Source organism: Arachis hypogaea, chromosome 1, assembly GCF_003086295.3.
Source record: "Arachis hypogaea cultivar Tifrunner chromosome 1, arahy.Tifrunner.gnm2.J5K5, whole genome shotgun sequence".
NCBI classification, from domain to species: Eukaryota; Viridiplantae; Streptophyta; class Magnoliopsida; order Fabales; family Fabaceae; genus Arachis; species Arachis hypogaea.
Window position 1 is genome coordinate 91,723,609 of NC_092036.1, and position 14,237 is coordinate 91,737,845.

The 14,237-nt window shown below is 40.7% G+C and overlaps 1 non-coding gene across 1 annotated transcript; it reads left to right on the top strand.

Annotated features, from left to right (window-relative positions):
• The first annotated feature begins 12,764 nt into the window (after window positions 1-12,764).
• LOC112714661 (small nucleolar RNA R71) lies at window positions 12,765-12,868 on the top strand. Its single transcript, XR_003159319.1, has one exon. It is a non-coding gene; the product is annotated as a small nucleolar RNA R71 (small nucleolar RNA).
• The last annotated feature ends 1,369 nt before the right edge of the window (window positions 12,869-14,237 follow it).

A 14,237-nucleotide genomic window follows, 5' to 3' on the forward strand; every position in this document is an offset into this window, starting at 1 on the left:
TTTGAATTTTATAACAGTTTGATTATTTTGATGTGGTGGCAATACTTTTGTTTTCTGAATGTATGCTTAAACAGTGCATATGTCTTTTGAATTTGTGGTTCATGAATGTTGGCTCTTGAAAGAATGATGAAAAAGGAGACATGTTACTGAGGATCTGAAAAATCATAAAAATGATTCTTGAAGCAAGAAAAAGCAGTGAATACAAAAAAAAACGAAAAAAGAAAGAGAGAAAGAAAAAGAAAAAAAGAAAAAAAAAGAAATAAAGTTGTGATCCAAGGCAAAAAGAGTGTGCCTAAGAACCCTGGACACCTCTAATTGGGGACTCTAGCAAAGCTGAGTCACAATCTGAAAAGGTTCACCCAATTATGTGTCTGTGGCATGTATGTATCCGTTGGTAATACTGGAAGACAGAGTGCTTTGGGCCACGGCCAAGACTCAATAAGTAGCTTTGTTCAAGAATCATCATACTTAACTAGGAGAATCAATGACACTATCTGGATTCTGAGTTCCTAAAGAAGCCAATCATTCTGAATTTCAAAGGATAGAGTGAGATGCCAAAACTGTTCAGAGGCAAAAAGCTAAAAGCCCCGCTCATCTAATTAATACTGATCTTCATAGATGTTTTTGGAATTCATTGCATACTCTCTTCTTTTTATCTTATTTGATTTTCAGTTGCTTGGAGACAAGCAACAATTTAAGTTTGGTGTTGTGATGAGCGGATAATTTGTACGCTTTTTGGCATTGTTTTTAGTATGTTTTTAGTATGATCTAGTTAGTTTTTAGTATATTTTTATTAGTTTTTAGTTAAAATTCACTTTTCTGGACTTTACTATGAGTTTGTGTGTTTTTCTGTGATTTCAGGTATTTTCTGGCTGAAATTGAGGGACCTGAGCAAAAATCTGATTCAGAGACTAAAAAGGACTGCAGATGCTGTTGGATTCTGACCTCCCTGCACTCGAAGCGGATTTTCTGGAGCTATAGAAGCCCAATTGGCGCGCTCTCAATGGCGTTGGAAAGTAGACATCCTGGGCTTTCCAGCAATATATGATAGTCCATACTTTGCCCAGGATTTGATGGCCCAAACCGGCGTTCAAAGTCACCCTCAGAATTCCCAGCGTTAAACGCCGGAACTGGCACAAGAATGGGAGTTAAACGCCCAAACTGGTACCAAAGCTGGCGTTAAACTCCAAGAGGAGTCTCTACACGAAAATGCTTCAATGCTCAGCCCAAACACACACCAAGTGGGCCCGGAAGTGGATTTTTATGTCATTTACTCATCTCTGTACACCATAGGCTACTAGTTCTCTATAAGTAGGACCTTTTACTATTGTATTGAGATATCTGGGTAGTTATCCTTGTTTTGATGCTATCTTAGATCATTGGGAGGCTGGCCATTCGGCCATGCCTAGACCTTGTTCTTATGTATTTTCAACGGTGGAGTTTCTACACACCATAGATTAAGGTGTAGAGCTCTGCTGTACCTCGAGTATTAATGCAATTACTATTGTTCTTCTATTCAATTCCGCTTGTTCTTGTTCTAAGATATCACTTGTTCTTCAACTTGATGAATGTGATGATCCGTGACACTCATCATCATTCTCACCTATGAACGTGTGACTGACAACCACCTCCGTTCTACCTTCGATTGGGTGAATATCTCTTGGATTCCTGATACACGATGCATGGTTGATCGCCTGACAACCGAGTGCTCGCCTGACAACCGAGCCAGCCATTCCGTGAGATCAGAGTCTTCGTGGTATAGGCAAGAACTAATGGCGGCATTCAAGAGAATCCGGAAGGTCTAACCTTGTCTGTGGTATTCTGAGTAGGATTCAATGATTGAATGAATGTGACGTGCTTCAAACTCCTGAGGGCGGGGCGTTAGTGACAGACGCACAAGAATCACTGGATTCTATTCCGACCTGATCGAGAACCGACAGATGGATAGCCGTGCCGTGACAGGGTGCGTTGAACATTTCCACTGAGAGGATGGTAGGTAGCCACTGACAACGGTGAAACCCTTGCTTAAGCTTGCCATGGAAAGGAGTAAGAAGGATTGGATGAAGACAGTAGGAAAGCAGAGAGACCGAAGGGAAGGCATCTTCATACGCTTATCTGAAATTCCTACCAATGAATTACATAAGTATCTCTATCTTTATCTTTATGTTTTATTCGCATATCACCATACCCATTTGAGTTTGCCTGACTAAGATTTACAAGGTGACCATAGCTTGCTTCATACCAACAATCTCTGTGGGATCGACCCTTACTCGCGTAAGGTTTATTACTTGGACGACCCAGTACACTTGCTGGTTAGTTGTGCGAAATTGTGTTTATGCCATGGTGTTGAATACCAAGTTTTTGGATTCATTACCGGGGATTATTTGAGTTGTGAAAAGTATTGATCACAATTTCGTGCACCAGAAGGGCTGCTACAGACTGTCCGAACTCGAGGGACGAGAACTCCCAGATCATGGCACGCCTGTAACCTAAGAAGGTACTATAGCTAGGAAAGGTAAAATATCTCATCACAAGATGCACTCTTTTTCCTGAAAAGATTTTTTAATGAGGCATTAAGACTGAGATTTAATCCGACTTAAGGGTAGGAAAAACTCCCGCATGTATATATTTGCACTTTCTTTGAATAAAATACATTTCAGATATTTTAAAAATTCCCAAGACGCATTAATCTGAAGCATTCATCATCTGATTATAAAGCAACAGATCGACAGAAAGTGAAGAACAGATTCACTGTACGATCTCGATAGGAATGATCATCCGACAAAGGTGAAAACGCGATTCACCTAAAGGACGATCAAACCAGGACAGAAACTACCATCTACAAATCGGCAAAGATGAACACAGAATAATGCAAGAAGTTATCGAAAGTGATCTCAAAAAGAACCTGACGAGGTCTTATGGATTGCTATATAATAACTTAAAAAGACTGGCTGACACTAAAAAATCGGACCAAGTCAACCCAAGTTATCAGCAAATCCCTGGAAAGAGGTCTGGCCAACCCTGTTAAAGAGGAATTGCTATAACTTAGAAGAGATCGACCTAACGAAGTCGGTCTCCTACAAGACAAGTTATAAAAGTAATCCCTGGAAGAGACCTGACAAAGGTCCAAGAAAGAGGATTACAAAAATAACTTAGAAGAGATCGACCTAACGAAGTCGGTCTCCTACAAGACAAGTTACAAAAGTAATCCCTGAAAGAGACCTGACAAAGGTCCAAGAAAGAGGATTATAAAAATAACTTAGAAGAGATCGACCTAACGAAGTCGGTCTCCTACAAGACAAGTTATAAAAGTAATCCCTGAAAGAGACCTAACAAAGGTCCAAGAAAGTGGATTACAAAAATAACTTAGAAGGGATCGACCTAACGAAGTCGGTCTCCTACAAGACAAGTTATAAAAGTAATCCATGAAAGAGACCTGACAAGGTCCAAGAAAGAGGATTACAAAAATAACTTAGAAGAGATCGACCTAACGAAGTCGGTCTCCTACAAGACAAGTTATAAAGGTAATCCTTGAAAGAGACCTAACAAAGGTCCAAGAAAGAGGATTACAAAAATAACTTAGAAGGGATCGACCTAACGAAGTCGGTCTCCTACAAGACAAGTTATAAAAGTAATCCCTGAAAGAGACCTAACAAAGGTCCAAGAAAGAGGATTACAAAAATAACTTAGAAGAGATCGACCTAACGAAGTCGGTCTCCTACAAGACAAGTTATAAAAGTAATCCCTGAAAGAGACCTAACAAAGGTCCAAGAAAGAGGATTACAAAAATAACTTAGAAGAGATCGACCTAACGAATTCGGTCTCCTACAATACAAGTAATAAAAGTAATCCCTGAAAGAGACCTGACAAAAGTCCAAGAAAGAGGATTACAAAAATAACTTAGAAGGGGACCAACACAAAGAAATCGGTTATGGGGCGCTAAAAATACAAGCAAAAGCGAGAAAACCGAGAAACAAGTCGGACCCATACAGTCACGGCCTCAAAGGATCCAAGTTACAAATAATAAGTACAAAAGCAATCCAAAGAAGCCAAGCAACAAGATTCCAACACTCTCAGAAACCAAAAGAGATACCATGTTAAAGCGCAATAAAAGCATAGTATAATAAAGCTTCAAGAGGCCACCAAAATCTACCTCAGAAAGCTACTTTTGTTTTTCAAAGTAAAAGTTGCCAGGCAGGCAACTAAAAAACGTCAGCAGTTAAACAAAATAATAAAACAGTTCAAAAGCCCACAAATCGGGCTATTTACACAAATACTTAAAAAGAAGATCAGCAAAGATCGGGAGCCTTCCCGGCAGCATCAGTACAGGGAGAAGGAGGGCGAGTCTGAATAGGCACAGCATCTACAGTTCCATCATCCCGGTTCAAAATCTGACAATCCGGATCAGACATAACTAGAGGAACCGAGGAGGTCGACACCTTGATAGAAGGCACTAGGGGAGGTTCAACATCATCATCATCCTGGTCATCAGGGACAATCTTACTATCCCTCACAATATTGTCCAGGATGAAGAGAGTAAGATCGGCCTCAGGAGCAATAACCCGAACCTGCTCCTTCAGGTTCTCATAGGCAGTAGTTACACTGCCAACAAGATAACCCTGGAGCTCGGAGTAATCAGCTCGGACGTTCTCCAACTCCTCCTTCAGATGCATTCCCTCCCGATAAGATGTGACATAGCTATCCTTATGCCTCAGTGCCGTGTCTTCAGCCAGCCTCACAGAGGCAGCCAAAGAGAGGGAACTCGCCTTCTCATTCTCCATATCTTTTTCCAACTTGGCCACCTTCACTTCAAGCTCCTTCTTCAAGCCTTTTATCCAATCAAACTCCCGTTTGGCCTCCTCCATAAAAGCTTTGGTGGCATGGAGAGGAAGACTTTGAGCAGTTCGATACAGGGCCGCTCCCATGTGTGCCATCTTGATACTACTTCGAGTTATATAATCAAAATGATGAAGAAGTGACACGTCATCCATAGGGAGGACACCATAAGGACCGATTTGTTAATCTACAAACTCGACCGCATCAAAGTCAGGAGCATCAAGGTTGAAAGGCTCAATTGTTTTTTGCTTCTTACTAGGAGGAGCACCAGAAGCAGTGGCAGAAGTTTGTGGAGGATCAACCAGACGAACCCGAGGAATAGGAATTGCTTTCCTCGGCCTGGGAGAACTCGGCACAGGAGGTTTCACTGGAACCTGAGAAGATCCCTCTCCGGCCATCTTAGCCGAGATATTTTGAGCAGCAGTTGCCTTCTTTGCCTTTTTGAAGGCCTTCATGGAGTCATTGTTTTTTGACGTCTCTGCAAATACAAAATCAGCAATAGTAAAGGGTTACAATCACAAGAAAAGGAAGCAAAACTAAGAAAACAAGTACAGAAACAAGTCAGACAAGTACCCAAAATAGTCCGAACCAAGGACGGGTCATTCAAAAACCTTTTTGTATCAAGATGGGGTGGTTCCCCCCATAAATCCTCAAGAACAACAACAAAAGCACGCTCAACCTCGTCAAGCATCTCCCATGTATACCGAGACACTCTCACATCCTTCTGCCACTCTAGAGGGAAAGAATGCTCATCATTTTCATCAAGAAAAAAGGGGCGGGCCCCCTCAACAGCACGAACTCTAAAGAAGTAATTCTTAAAATCCTTATAGGACTCGTTATACATGGCAAAAACTTTATGGCCCTGGGCAGACCTGAAAGAAACCCAGGAAGCTTTATTTTAGGAAGAACCACCAGGCTTGGCAGAAACAAACAGATAAAGGAAATGAGTCTGAGAAGGTGTTACGCCTAACTCTTGGCAAAGTAGCTGAAAGATCTTGACAAAACCCTAGGAATTCGGGTGAAGCTGAGATGGGGCAATGTTACACGACCACAACAGGTCGGTCTCAAAAGCAGTAAAAGGAAAAGGAATGTCCAACTGACTGAAAAAATATTCATAGGCATAGAAGAAGGGACACTCTCCCTCGATGGAGGTAGGAAAACAAACCCTTTCATCAGAATCAGGAGCGACAAGCTCATAATCCCTCTCCCGGGCACTATTACCATAGATCCTATGATGCTTCCTGGTGGACGAAATTGTGATCACTTGTATGTATTTATAAAAGATGTATACTCTGAGGGCATTGTTTATTTTCTTCACAATCTCGTTCAACTAACCAGCAAGTGTACTGGGTCGTCCAAGTAATAACCTTACGTGAGTAAGGGTCGAATCCACAGAGATTGTTGGTATGAAGCAAGCTATGGTCACCTTGCAAATCTCAGTCAGGCAGAAAAAAGAGGAATTGTAATTATAATAAATAAAAAGGAATAATAAAAGGGATAGAAGACTTATGCAGATTCATTGGTAGGAATTTCAGATAAGCGGATGGAGATGCTGTAGAGCTCTTGGACGCCTGCTCTCCTACTCCTTCTACTCAATCCTTCTTACTCCTTTCCATGGCAAGCTTTGTATAGGGGTTCACCATCAACTGTGGCTACTTTCATTCCTCACGGGGAAATAACCTGTGCGGCTGTCACTCGCACAGCTAACCAGTCTGGAGGCATCACCCGTGGCTGATGGCTACATCCCATCCTCGCAGTGAAAACTATGCAACGCACTCTGTCACAGTACGGCTAATCACCGGTTGGTTCCCGCTCCTACTGGAATAGAATCCCTCTTTTGCGTCTGTCACCAACGCCCAGCAGGTTAAAGTTTGAAGCACGTCACGGTCATTCATGATCGGAATCCTACTCGGAACACCACAGACAAGGTTGGACTTTTCGGACTCCCAGGATCCTACTCGGAACACCACAGACAAGGTTGGACTTTCCGGATCCAGATGAATGCCGCCAACTATCTAACTTATACCACGAAGATTCTGTTGGGGAATCTAAGAGATACGCATTCAAGCTCTGTTGCATGTAGAACGGACATGGTTGTCAATCACGCGCATTCATAAGTGAGAATGATAATGAGGGTAATCTGACTCATCACATTCATCATGTTCTTGGGTACGAATGAATATCTTGGAATAAGAATAAGAGAGAATTGAATAAAAGATAATAGAATTGCATTAATACTTGAGGTACAGCAGAGCTCCACACCCTTAATCTATGGTGTGCAGAAACTCCACCGTTGAAAATACATAAGCAAAGAGTCCAGGCATGGCCGAATGGCCAGCCCTCTCTAACGTGATCACAGGATTCAATTTACAATCCAGGATGTCTAATACAATAGATAAATGTCCTATATATACTAGACTAGCTACTAGGGTTTACATGAGTAAGTAATTGATGCATAAATCCACTTCCGGGGCCCACTTGGTGTGTGCTTGGGCTGAGCTTGATGAATTCACGTGCTAAGGCATATCTTGGCGTTGAACTCTGAGTTATGACGTGTTTTGGGCGTTCAACTCCGGATCATGACGTTTTTCTGTCGTTTAACTCCAGACAGCAGCGTGTACTTGGCGTTCAACGCCAAGTTACGTCGTCATTCTTCGAATAAAGTATGGACTATTATATATTGCTGGAAAGCTCTGGATGTCTACTTTCCAACGCCGTTGAGAGCGCGCCAATTGGAGTTCTGTAGCTCCAGAAAATCCATTTCGAGTGCAGGGAGGTCAGAATCCAACAGCATCAGCAGTCCTTTTGTTAGCCTTCTTCAGAGTTTTGCTCAAATCCCTCAATTTCAGTCAGAATTTACCTGAAATCACAGAAAAACACACAAACTCATAGTAAAGTCCAGAAATGTGAATTTAACATAAAAACTAATGAAAACATCCCTAAAAGTAGCTCAAACTTACTAAAAACTATATGAAAACAATGCCAAAAAGCGTATAAATTATCCGCTCATCACAACACCAAACTTAAATTGTTGCTTGTCCCCAAGCAACTGAAAATCAAATAGGATAAAAAGAAGAGAATATACTATAAAGTCCAAAATATCAATGAATATTAATTTAATTAGATGAGCGGGACTTGTAGCTTTTTGCTTCTGAACAGTTTTGGCATCTCACTTTTTCCTTTGAAGTTTAGAGTGATTGGCTTCTCTAGGAACTTAGAATTTCAGATAGTGTTATTGACTTTCCTAGTTAGGCATGTTGATTCTTGAACACAGCTACTTTATGAGTCTTGGCTGTGGCCCTAAGCACTTTGTCTTCCAGTATTACCACCGGATACACAAATGCCACAGACACATAACTGGGTGAACCTTTTCAGATTGTGACTCAGCTTTGCTAAAGTCCCCAGTTAGTGGTGTCCAGAGCTCTTAAGCACACGCTTTTGCTTTGGATCACGACTTTAACAACTCAGTCTCAAGCTTTTCACTTGGACCTTCATGACACAAGCACATGGTTAGGGACAGCTTGATTTAGCCGCTTAGGCCTGGATTTTATTTCCTTGGGCCCTCCTATCCATTGATGCTCAAAGCCTTGGATCCTTGCTACCCTTGCCTTTTGGTTTTAAGGGCTATTGGCTTTTTCTGCTTGCTTTTTCTTTCTATTTTTTTTTTCGCCACTTTTTTTTTTCACTGCTTTTTCTTGCTTCAAGAATCAATTCATGAATTTTTCAGTTCATCAATAACATTTCTCTTTGTTCATCATTCTTTCAAGAGCCAACAATTTTAACACTCATAAACAACAAGATCAAAAATATGCACTGTTCATTCATTCATTCAGAAAACAAAAATTATTGCCACCACATCAATATAATTAAATCAAATTCACTAATAATTTCGAAAATTATGTACTTCTTGTTCTTTTGAATTAAAACATTTTTCTTTTAAGAGAGGTGAAAGACTAATGGATTTTATTCATAGCTTTAAGGCATGGTTACACACTAATGATCATGAAGTAGAGACACAAAAACATAGATAAACATAACACTTAAAAACCGAAAACAGAAAGAAAATAAAGAACAAGGAATGAATCCACCTCTAGTGGCGTCTTCTTCTTGAAGGACCAATGATGTTCTTCAACTCTTCTATGTCCCTTCCTTGCCTTTGTTGCTCCTCTCTCATAGCTCTTTGATCTTCTCTTATTTCTTGGAGAGTGAGGGCGTGTTCATGGTGTTCCACCTTTAGTTGTTCCACGTTTTGGCTCAAGTCTTCTAAGGAGGTACTGAGTTGCTCCCAATAGTTGTTGGGAGGAAAGTGCATTCCATGAGGCATTTGTTGATGAACTTCCTCATGTTCTCCTTGGGGGCCGTGAAGGACTTCCCTTGTTTGCTCCATCCTTTTCTTGGTGATGGGCTTGTCTTCTTCAATGGAGACATCTCCATCTATGATAACTCCAGCTGAATAACATAGATGGCATATGAGGTGGGGGAAGGCTAGCCGTGCCATGTATGAAGGCTTGTCAGCTATTTTGTAGAGTTCATTGGCTATGACTTCATGAACCTCTACTTCCTCTCCAATCATGATGCTATGAATCATGATTGCCCGATCCACAGTAACTTCAGATCGGTTGCTTTTAGGGATGATGGATCTTTGGATGAACTCCAGCCATCCTCTAGCTACAGGCTTGAGGTCCAGTCTTCTTAGTTGGACTGGTTTGCCTTTGGAGTCTACTCTCCATTGGGCGCCTTCCACACAAATGTCCATTAGGACTTGGTCCAACCTTTGATTGAAGTTGACCCTCCTTGTGTAGGGGCGTTCATCACCTTGCATCATGGGTAGATGAAACGCCAACCTCACATTTTCCGGACTGAAATCTAAGTATTTCCCCCGAACCATTGTGAGATAGTTCTTTGGATTCGGGTTCATACTTTGATCATGGTTCCTAGTGATCCATGCATTAGCATAGAACTCTTGAACCATCAATAATCCGACTTGTTGCATGGGGTTGGTTATGACTTCCCACCCTCTTCTTTGGATCTCATGTCGGATTTCCGGATACTCATTCTTTTTGAGCTTGAAGGGGACCTCAGGGATCACCCTCTTCTTTGCCACAACATCATAGAAGTGGTCTTGGTGGCTCTTGGAGATGAATCTCTCCTTTTCCCATGATTCGGAAGTGGAAGCTTTTACCTTCCCTTTTCCTTTTCTTGAGGAAACTCCGGTCTTGGGTGCCATTGATGGTGAAAAAAAAAATAAAAAGCTAGGCTTTTTACCACACCAAACTTAAAATTTGCTCGTCCTCGAGCAAAAAGAAAAGAAGAGTAGAAGAAGAAGAAGAAGAAAATGTGAGTAGAGAGGGAGAAGGGGGGTTCGGCTATGTAGAGAAGAAGGGGTTATGTTGTGTGAAAATGAAGAAGAAAAGGGAGGTATTTATAGGGAGGGGGAGGGTTAGGTTTCGGCCATTTTGGGTGGGAATGGGTGGGAAATTGAATTTGAATGTAATGGGGGTAGGTGGGGTTTATGGGGAAGAGGAGGTTGATGTGAATGGTGCATGGGGTAATTGGGAAGAGAAATTGATGTGATTGGTGAAGGTTTTTGGGAAGGGTGACATTGAGAATGAGATTTGGATTAGGAGAGTGTGAATAGGATTAAAAGAAAAGGTAGGTGGGGATCCTGTGGGGTCCACAGGTCCTGAGGTGGGGATCCTGTGGGGTCCACAGGTCCTGAGGTGAAAAGAAATACCATTCCTTCACCCTATAGGCGTGTAAATTGCCTTCATGCACCATTCTGGCGTTCAAACGCCCATTGGTGCATGTTCTGGGCGTTAAACGCCCATGTGATGCTTGATTCTGGCGTTGAACGCCAGCTTCAAGCTTGTTTCTGGCGTTCAGCGCCAGATTGTCCTCTGCGTGCGCATCCTGGCGTTAAACGCCAGGATGTTGCTTGTTTTGGGCGTTCAGCGCCAGGAAGATGCTCTGTTCTGGCGTTGAACGCCCGCCAGATGCATCTTCTGGGCGCTGAACGCCGGCCCGTGCGTCCTCCAGGGTGAAAAATTTTTTTCTTCTGTTTTTGACTCTGTTTTTAATTTTTTTGATTTTTTCGTGACTTCTCATGATCATGTACCTAATTAAACACAAAAATAACAAAGAAACAAAATAAAATAAAATTAGATAAATAAAATTGGGTTGCCTCCCAACAAGCGCTTCTTTAATGTCAATAGCTTGACAGTGGCTCTCATGGAGCCACAGAGCAATCAAGTCAATGTTGTCTAGTCCCAACACCAAACTTAGAGTTTGGATATGGGGCTTGAACACCAAACTTAGAGTTTGGTTGTGGCTTCACAACACCAAACTTAGAGTTTGACTGTGTGGGCTCTTCTTGACTTTGAACTGAGAGAAGCTCTTCATGCTTACTCTCTTTTGTCACAGAGGGATTGCCATGTGCTTGAAACACAAGGTATTCTCCATTCAATTGAAGGACTAACTCTCCTCTGTTGACATCTATCACAGCTTCTGCTGTGGCTAGGAAAGGTCTTCCTAGGATGATGCATTCATCATCTTCCTTCCTAGTATCTAGGATTAGGAAATCAGCAGGGATGTAAAAGTCTTCAACTTTTATAAGCACGTCCTCTACTATCCCATGAGCTTGTCTCACTGACTTATCTGCCAATTGCAGTGAGAACAAAGCAGGTTGCACCTCAATGATCCCTAGCTTCTCCATTACAGAGAGTGGCATAAGGTTTATCCCTGACCCAAGATCACATAGAGCTTTCTCAAAGCTCATGGTGCCAATGGTGCAAGGTATCAAGAACTTGCCAGGATCTTGTCTCTTTTGAGGTAGAGTTTCCTGAATCCAAGTATCCAGATCACTAATGAGCAAAGGAGGTTCACTTACCCAAGTCTCATTACCAAATAACTTGGCATTCAGCTTCATGATAGCTCCTAGATATTGAGCAACTTGCTCTCCAGTCACATCTTTATCCTCTTCAGAGGATGAATAATAGTCAGAGATCATGAATGGCAGAAGGAGATTTAGTGGAATCTCTATGGTCTCTGTGTGAGCCTCAGATTCCTCAGGATCCTTATTAGGAAGCTCCTTCTTGCTTGGAGGACGTCCCAGGAGTTCTTTCTCACTAGGATTTTCGTCCTCCTCCTCCTTTGTGCTTTCGGCCATGTTGACTAAGTCAATGGCTTTGCACTCTCCTTTTGGATTCTCTTCTGTATTACTTGGGAGAATACTGGGAGGAGTTTTAATAACTTTCTTACTCAGCTGGCCTACTTGTGCCTCCAAATTTCTAATGGAGGATCTTGTTTCATTCATGAAACTGAAGGTGGCCTTTGACAGATCAGAGACTATATTAGCTAAATTAGAATTATTTTGTTCAGAGTTCTCTGTCTGTTGCTGAGAAGATGATGGATATGGCTTACTATTATTCAGCCTATTGCGTCCACCATTGTTAAAACCTTGTTGAGGTTTTTGTTGATCCTTCCAGGAGAAATTTGGATGATTTCTCCATGATGGGTTATAGGTATTTCCATATGGTTCACCCAGATAATTAACCTCTGCCATGGCAGGGTTCTCAGGATCATAAGCTTCTTCAGAAGCTACCTCTCTAGTACTGTTGGATGCATGTTGCAATCCATTCAGATTTTGAGAGATCATGTTGACCTGTTGAGTCAACACTTTGTTCTGAGCCAGTATGGCATTCAGAGCATCAATTTCAAGAACTCCCTTCTCCTGAGGGACCCCAGTATTCACGGAATTCCTCTCAGAGGTATACATGAACTGGTTGTTTGCAACCATGTCAATGAGTTCTTGAGCCTCTTCAGGCGTTTTCTTCAGGTGAATAGATCCACCTGCAGAATGGTCCAGTGACATTTTCGAAAATTCAGAGAGACCATAATAGAATATATCTAATAGGGTCCATTCTGAAAACATGTCAGATGGACATCTCTTGGTCAGCTGCTTGTATCTTTCCCAAGCTTCATAGAGGGATTCACCATCTTTTTGTTTGAAAGTTTGAACATCCACTCTCAGCTTGCTCAGCTTTTGAGGAGGAAAGAATTTATCTAAGAAGGCAGTAACCAGCTTATCCCAGGAGTCCAGGCTATCCTTAGGTTGTGAATCCAACCATATTCTAGCTCTGTCTCTTACAGCAAAAGGGAAAAGCATGAGTCTGTAGACTTCAGGATTAACTCCATTCGTCTTTACAGTATCACAGACTTGCAAGAATTCAGTTAAAAACTGATAAGGATCTTCAGATGGAAGTCCATAAAACTTGCAGTTTTGTTGCATTAATGCAACTAGTTGAGGCTTAAGCTCAAAGTTATTGGCTCCAATGGCAGGAATGGAGATGCTTCTTCCATCAAACTTGGATGTTGGCTTTGTGAAGTCACCAAGCATTCTCCCTGCATTATTATTATTATTATTTTCGGCTGCCATCTCCTTCTCTTGTTCGAAAATTTCTGAAAGGTTGTTTCTGGATTGTTGTAATTTAGCTTCTCTTAATTTTCTCTTCAGAGTCCTTTCAGGTTCTGGATCAACTTCAACAAGAGTGCCCTTTTCCTTGTTCCTGCTCATAAGAAAGAGAAGAAAACAAGAAAAGAAAGAGGAATACTCTATGTCACAGTATAGAGATTCCTTTATGTTAGTAGAAGAAGAAAGGGGTAGAGTGGAAAAGAAACACAACTGTGAGGATGGCAGAGATGTGAGGATGTGAATGAAGAGAGGTGAAGAGAAGTGTTAGTAATTAAATAATTAAATAGAAGAAGAAAAGAGAAAGGAATTTTCGAAAATAATTTTGAAAAAATGGTTAGTGATTTTCGAAAATTAAAGATGAGATGAGATTAAAATTAGAATTTAAAACAATTAAAAAGAATTTTTGAAAAAGAGGGGGAGAATTTTCGAAAATTTAGAGAGGGAAAAGTAGTTAGGTGGTTTTGAAAAAGATAAGAAACAAACAAGGAGTTAGTTAGTTGATTGAAAAAGATTTGAAATCAAATTTTGAAAAAGATAAGAAGATAGGAGGTTAGATAAGATATTTTGAAATCAAATTTTGAAAAAGATAAAATTTTTGAAAAAGATAAGATAAAAGATAAAAAGATATATTTGAAAAAGATATTTGAAAAAAAAAGATTTAATTTTTAAAAATTACTTAACTAACAAGAAACTACAAGATAAGATTCTAGAATTTAAAGATTGAACCTTTCTTAACAAGAAAGTAACAAACTTCAAATTTTTGAACCAATCACATTAATTGTTAGCTAATTTTCGAAAATTTGATAAAAAGATAAGAAAAAGATTTTGAAAATATTTTGAAAAATATTTTTGAAATTTTCGAAAATGCTAAAAAATGAAAAAGATATGATTTTTGAAAAAGATTTTGAAAAGATAAGATTTTTAAAATTGA